The 7,770-nt window shown below is 43.4% G+C and overlaps 1 pseudogene; it reads right to left on the minus strand.

The window, feature by feature from the left end:
- Positions 1-2,955: 2,955 nt before the first annotated feature.
- On the minus strand, positions 2,956-3,452 carry LOC100990109 (large ribosomal subunit protein eL31-like; annotated as a pseudogene).
- Positions 3,453-7,770: the final 4,318 nt, after the last annotated feature.

Raw genomic sequence — 7,770 nt, forward strand, 5'->3', positions numbered from 1 at the left:
AATTTGAGAACAAGATACAGATGTCCACTATCACCTATTATTATTTAACATTATTTAGGATGTTTAAGTCAGTAAAATAAAGTAAAAAGCAATATAACTATTCAAAAAGGGAGATTTAAAAATTAATCGTTATTTTCCGTTTCTTAACCCTGAAAAAACAAACAAACAAACTAAAATCTTCCTTGAGTTTAGAATGGCTAATGGTTACAAATAAATACATACAAATCAATCAATGTATTCTCTATAAAACTGCAGTATGTAATGGAAATGTTAATAGAAAATAGAGTAAATTTATTGTATAAATCAAATGATGTAACATCTAAAAATAAATATATAAAAAATAACTTAAAATTTGTACAGACCTATATGTAAAAACTATAACTATATAACTCTTAGAAGAGAAGAAGATAGGAGTAAATTTTTATGACCTTTGGTTAAGCAAATCTTTCTTATCTGGGACAGCAAAAAAAACCCAATGTTTTGTTTCTTGAAACACTGAAAAAAACATGGATAAATTGAATTCCAGACCACAGAACTGGATAAAATGTGGTGGCAAGAGATAACCCTTCTAAATGTGAGGGCAAAGTTGGGACATTAGTAGATCCAGAATTCGAGAAGATCACTCTGGCTTCCGTGTTGGAAGTTGTATTGGAGCTGGGAGCTTTTAACAGGGGGAAAAGCTGGGAGTATGGGATTAGTTTATGGCTGATGACAGGTAGAGCCAAACAAGAACAGAGTTGGGGTTGGTCGAGCCTCATGCTTTAGAGAAATAAAGGAGAATGCACCTGTCAATAGAGCCATGGTTTGGGTAACTAGGCCATTATGGGAACATGCCAAAAACATAGAGTGGTAGATGATAGACTACAATGGAAATTTGATTAGAGTGTTCCAAACACCCTCTTTAAGTAAAAGGTTCACCCTGAAGTCCTTCTTCTCTGATCTTTGCTGAAACAATTAGACAAGATTTACATTAAAAGTTTCTTTATAAACTATTGGACAGTGTGACTCCGTAGAACAATGCCCTTTGGACATACAAGGCCAAGCTCTGACACTCACAAATATCATGGGTGTGTGCAAGTTACTTAACAAACCTGAGCATTAGTTTCCATTTCACTAAAACAGAAATAGTAATCTTTCCCATGTAGGACTACAGTGTACATGGGAAGGGCCTGGCTCAGACCATGCAGCCAATAAATGCAGATTCTCCTCTCTTTCTCTCTTCAGTGATGCATCCCAGCCTTCAACCCACTAATGGTTCTCCCTGTGGGTTTCTACATGTGCTCTCTACAGTTGAAATTTGCTGCTTTGTTATTTTTCTTAGGGAATATATAAAGAAACCATCGTGGCCTTTTCCCAATCTATTGTTTTATAACTCCATAACCTTCATCTGTGCCTCTTCTCTGATATTTCATCTTATTTAATTATATATTTAGCAAACCTAATCCTGCTTCCCAATGATACTTGCATGAGCTTAGAGGCATTGCTAAAATAAGACCCCCTGCTACCAGCAGTGCCAGTCAGTAGGTGACACTACTGACTACTTTCCTCTCCTCTCGAAGTGGCTTCAATGATGGATGACATGCTCAGTGCTCAAGACTCAGCTCCACTTTCAGAGTCTGCCTGTCCATCACTGTCTGTCCCCCGAGGATGAGCAGCAGATGACCAAGGGTGGCTTCCTACCTGATGCCAGCTAGTGTTGTGAATGGACCTCTTAGTTTGAGAAGGAACCAGGTTGGGCACAGAATGATTTTTGGCAGACAACGAGGAGGATGAGTCAAGGCAGAAAGCAGAACTGAGCCATGGTGAACTTTAGTCACCAGAATGGCATTTGCCATTCAACAAACATTTATCAAGCTGTGCTGTGGACTGCTAATTTCTCACACGTCATCTCACCAACTCCTCAGTTACCCCATGAACAGGCATTAGCCCCTTGTTTTACAGATGAGGAAGCAGACACAGACATGTTAGGTAACCTTCTGTTAGGCCTCAGCTCCTAATTGCTAAATTATCCTTCAGATAAGGAGTTGTTTCTTCCAAGTCCCAGATACTCTGCACCAACATGAAATGTGTTTGCCCTGGAAGTGTGTTCATGAATCCTGTCTACGATTACCTGAGAAGGTCTCAGGTTGAAGAGGATAAGACTTCAAATCCTAGAGTTATACTTTTCTTAGGACAATGTGCCCACCTTCCCCCACCCTAAAACACACATTCCCCAGCTCTACATGTTTATTCCTAAATTCTGCAGTGATTTACTGAACACCTCCCATGTGCCTGGCATCATGCTTAGTTCCACTAATACAGAGAAGACCAAAGACTGGGACAGGGTCTTTGCCAACACAATAGCTTCGAGTCAAGCAGAGAATATATCTAAGCTGTGTCTGTACAAAAAGTGAGACTGCAGCTGTCAGCTCCTACTTTCCCCAGGCCAAATCTCCAGCAACCCACAAGGCCTTCAGCTTTCAAGTCCAGCCCTACCCTGCCTTACCTGAATCAATGCAGCAGTGTGGTACATAATTTAGAAGCATAGTCCAATAGTGTCTCCTCTCTGAGAGCAGTCATGTGCTGGTCACTGCTACTGTGTCTGTTGTCTGGTGAGTCAGCTCTCTGCCCCTGGGCTGCTACAGAACACCTCCATCTAGGACAAGATGTACTCATTGATACCCCAGCCTCCCCCTCACTCCTGACACAAGTCTCATTTCCTGCTTTGACAAGTGCCTGGTCTGACACCTTAGGTTTCTTGGCTGGGGTCTTGAGGACCTATCTCTTTCAAATTGCCTTCTTCCAGAGGGCCCATTCTCAGCCCTATGCCCTTCTGTTAATAAATGAAGCTGTTTTCTAAACCCGACAAGACCAGAATCAACCATGCAGACTGAAGGAATGAAGACATGTGGCCCATGGCTCTCCTCTTCAGAGCAGCTTCCTGTAGGTCTTTTTTTTGTGTGTGTGGCCATTTTATAACTTTGATATATTTGACAATCAGTGGTTAGTTCTCATCCACGTTGACTGTCTGTAGATTCTCGAGAGCGGTAGCAGGTACATAGGCAACCAAAGTATACAACTTAATGAGGATCTTCATCCTCATTACGTTTTCTGGACAACTGCACATAGATACTGTATGGGACATTCTTTATTCCTTTGGCCCAGACAGGTCTGTTGAACCTAGTATCAATGCACACATCTGGAGTTCCCATCTCCTTCATGGCAAATTTCCAGATCTCTTTGAATGCCCAAGGGGGATGTTTCTTGAAGCCCACTTCATGGATGTGCTTGTGAATGATGTTGGTGTATTCTCTGGTCACTGCTTCATTGATGGCAGAATGGCCCTTTTTCTTCTCACCACCCTTCTTTGCGGGAGCCACTCTGCCAGGCCCAAGTTGGAAAGTGAGATCTTTGTAAATATTTAATGTAATATTGTGTACTTCTATAGGGCAGATTCTCAAGCCAGGGCACATACTTGGTTGATGCTCATTACTCTATGTCTAGATACTAGCTAGAGAGCGAACATTGCTCCAACCAGTTGTCACTAGGAAGACCATGGGAAGATCACTCTACTGCTCTGTGGACCAGTTTCACCCTGAATGAAAGAGGAGAAAATTGGGGCTGAAAGGCAGTAATAACTGAAAAATGGCATTAGATACTCTAAAGATTGTACACAGGCAATGCTTGAGTCTATATACAGTTTTTGGTTTTCTGTAAAGGAACAGAGTAATCCAGGAACTCCTCAGGAAAGCATTAACTGGAGGAACTTTTGGGAGCCACAGCCATACATTGTGTAATCTGCATAATTCTTACACAATCACTCTGGGAGGTGGTCCCTATTATGGCTCCATTTAGAGCTGAGAAAACTGAGACTCAGAAAATTTGAGTGAAGTTAGGAAGGTAAGATCAATTTGAGCTTTTTGGAATTTCCAGGTGACTCACTGCATGGAATACACACTGCCCCATGGTTTGAATCTGCCACTATTGATACTAAATATGAACTGCATGCTTTGTCTATGCCAAGCTCCATTCAGAAACTACAACATGGTTCCTTCCATAAAGATACATGAGGTTACTTTGCAAGGTTCTCCTCGGCCCTGCTACCCGAAGAGCAGCACCTACAGCAGCCAATACAGGTTATGTGAGCACACATGCTAACTCTTCAAGGTCCATCTTATAAACCCATGGGAATAATGCTCTGTATCTGTCTGGAACCTCATAGTTATACATCTTGCATCTGTACCACACTAACTCTGCAAGTTCATTAAGGGCAGGTATCACTACCCTCATTCATTGAGTCACTGATTTATGTATACATCGATTGTGGCATTAATTCAACAAATATTTACTGAGTACTTACCTGTGCCAGGCTCTGTGCTAATTCATAGAGGAAAATGATGTAAATAAGGCTTATCTGACTCTCAAGCAGCACAGTCTTGGGGTGGGTACAGTTTCCCAAATAGACAATAACTTTGAGGGTTTAAGTGCTTTAACTGTAGAGCTATAACTGAGAGGACAAGGAACTCTGCCCAGTGCTTTCAGAATGGTTTCAAAGAGAAGGCAGAATTAGAGAGGCTGGAGTGCATGTGGAATACCTTGATGCCAGGTTAAGGTTCTGAACTTTATCCTGACGGCCATGAGATGTACGCTCAGAGCAATTAGAGACATTGTCTGGGCTGCAAGAAGTGTATTTACCATTCTTGTTTTTCTATAAAGGCACAGAGTAATCCAGGAACTCCTCAGGAAAGTACTGGCTGGAGGAACTTTGGGAGCAACAGCATGGTTTGATAGAAAGAGATCAGAGGAGAAGGAGAGGAAAATAGCACCAAATGGATAGCTGCTATGTGTTAGAAGCTTATATATGTTATCTTGGGGGCACCAAGGACATGATTTCAACCCCACATTAGAAATAGAGAAAGATCCAGGAAGCCTGGTTTCAGATCCAGGTCTCACCTCTTCTTCCTGGTCATGAGACCTTGGGAAGATCACACTACTGCTCTGTGGACCAGTTTCACCCTGGATGGAAGAGGAGAAAACTGGAGCCGAAGGGAGGCAATAACTGGAAAATGGTATTGCATACTTTAAAGGCTGTACACAGACAATGCTTTGTGTTTGCTTGCTTGTTTGAATAGGGAATAACCAAAACTTCATGGTATCCCTAGGCCCATTCTAAGATAAGAAAGCAGGCGGGGAACAGAAAGGAGCTACAGGAGACAGGGAAGGGAAGGGAAGAGGAATAAGAATCAGGCCTGGGTTACAATCAGCATTCACATCCCAGCTCACGGCATGAACACAGGTGCATCACTTCATTGTGCCCAGCATTTCTTTCCACACAAAGAGAGGGTCTTTCCAGTATCAGGACTCTGTGCGTACAAGTCAGTAGAGAAGAAGGCAGTTGCTCTGTAGATACAAGAGCAATGGAGGCAAAAAAAAAAAAAAAAAAGGCAAGTCCTAAGCATACACTACCCACCCTGTCCCAACCCCACTTGCATGATTCTGGAATTTCTTTCTGTTTCATGCAGACAGGAAGTCACTTAGTAGAGGCTTACAGGAAAGCTGAGGGCTCATTTTCTCTCCACCTGGAAAAGGAAAAAAAAAAATCTGTTCCATTAAAATAAATGGATAAATAAATCTCCTCCAACTTCTGAGTCTCTTGTTTGGGTGAGCAGCACCGCACTTTGTCTAGTGCCCCAGCTGAACACCTAACAACCACTCCAGTCACTCTCATCTCCCACATCCAAGTGATCCCCAAGCCCCACGGATTCTAGCTCCCTAACCATTCTCCATTCTAGCTCCCTAACCATTCTCCCCTTCCTTCTCACTCCAAGTTATATGCTTCCCTCCCTCACAACTTGTTCCCTGGTCTGTGGCACCAATTGTTGCCTAAATGGACTTCCTGTCCCTATTCACTTCTCCCCAGTCTCAAACTGTCATGAGATCTTGCATTCACACCTGTGCCCTGCCTCACATCTTTTCAATCCACCTTCTACCCTAGCCATTGCCAGTGGGGTCTAGGCAATGCCCCCAGCTGCACCTCCACCTTGCTGACTTACTGCCCCGGGGCTTCTGGAACATCAAGAAGTAGGGCAACCACGGTACCCTGCTCAACATCTACGCTCAGGAAAACTTGAAAATGCAAGGGAGTTAACAACCTATGGGGCAATCCTTAACCAACGGGGGCAGAAAGCAGGTGGATTTTGTGACCCCATTTCTCACCATCAGGCAGACAATTTTGAAGGACTTTCTATGTGGTCCTCAGAAGGTCCCTGCAGAATCCAGCCTCCATTGTCCATGGTGATGATTAGCTGGACATGGCACCACTGGTATTGGCTTTCTTCCTTTCCTCATGTCCCACCCCCTTGTTACTGTTTCCTGAGGTTGTATCCAAAAAGCAACTACCTGCGCACAAATGCTTATCTCAGGCTCTGCTTTCTGGGGAAACCCCCAGCTATGGTAGTTCCATAGGTAACTTTCAAACAGCAGTTCCACCTCTATTTGTTCTTTATAATGGGCTTCTGTTTAACATTGCTTTCAAATGAAAAGTTCAATTGCTAAAAGGAAATGGAGAGAGAGGAAGACAGGGAGGGAGAAAGGAAAAGAAAAGAAGAAAGGAAGGAAAGAAGAGAAGAGAGTATTTAAAACCATTGGTCTACAAGACAAAACCTATACATTGACATCCAAGATTCTTGAAGTCCTTGAAGTGACTCTTCATCTTTCCAAGCACCTGCAGATGCTCGAGAAGGGGCTCAGCCTTCATATTAACCCACATCACAGCTGCTATTGTTTTCCCAGAATGTAGTACCATCCTCCCTGCCAGTTCTCTTTCTGCACTGATCCCTCTGCATACTTGACTCTTGTTCATCTATGTTTCAAACCAAATGTCACCTTTTCCATCCTCACCATACATCCACTGCCCCCACTTTAGTGGCTCAGGACAATACTTATCACCACTATCATCCTACTAAGCAGCATTTACTGGGCTCTTAAAATGGGCTAGGAGCTCTGCTAATTGCTTTACTACTATTAACTGCTTTACTACAGGACTGTTGCACAAAAGCCTTGCAAGATAGCATATAATTATGATACCAATTGTATAGGTCCAGATGGGGAAACTGAGGCTTTGAGAGGCTCAGAAGCTTGGGATGTTGCAGAGTGTTCCTGCAGGCTTTGCACAATTGTGTGATTATACATGTATCCTCTTTCTCATCGACCTATGGGCACTGCAGGGGCAGAAACTGAGTCCTATACATCTCTGTGATCTCCTCAAAGCATAGCCTAGCATAGATTCCAGCACATAGTGGTAGAAAAAAGTACTGGTTTATATGATAAGGATACACATCAGCCTAGAGGAAGAAGGGCCCAGTCTCAATTAGATCACCCTCCTGCCCCTGCCAAAACTTCCCTCCCTTTCACACCACACTGTCCCACTCCCGAAACTGAGCTTAGAGCCTTCTTGCTGCTTCAAAAGCTCCTGTGCTTCCCTTTTTATTAGAGTAATTGTTAGCTATTCTTGAAGACTTGCTACAACTCATTTAATCCTCAAATAAGCCCACAAGCTTTTGCTGTCACAGCTCGATCATACTGCATTCTATCACAGTCTCTTGCTTTTTCAGAGCACCCTGGAGGGTCTCCAAGACTGGGTCCTAGAAGGCTGTGCCTCTGCCTCCCCCACCTCCTGCCCAGGGCTGGGCACCGAGGAGAAGCACTGTAACAGTGCAACAACAGGCAGTTGGCCTGGCCATTAGGTGTGGTGGCCTGGTGTTTTCCCCAGCTGGGCCTCGGCCCTGTGGT

This window comes from Pan paniscus, chromosome 11 (assembly GCF_029289425.2).
Source record: "Pan paniscus chromosome 11, NHGRI_mPanPan1-v2.0_pri, whole genome shotgun sequence".
Lineage (NCBI taxonomy): Eukaryota > Metazoa > Chordata > Mammalia > Primates > Hominidae > Pan > Pan paniscus.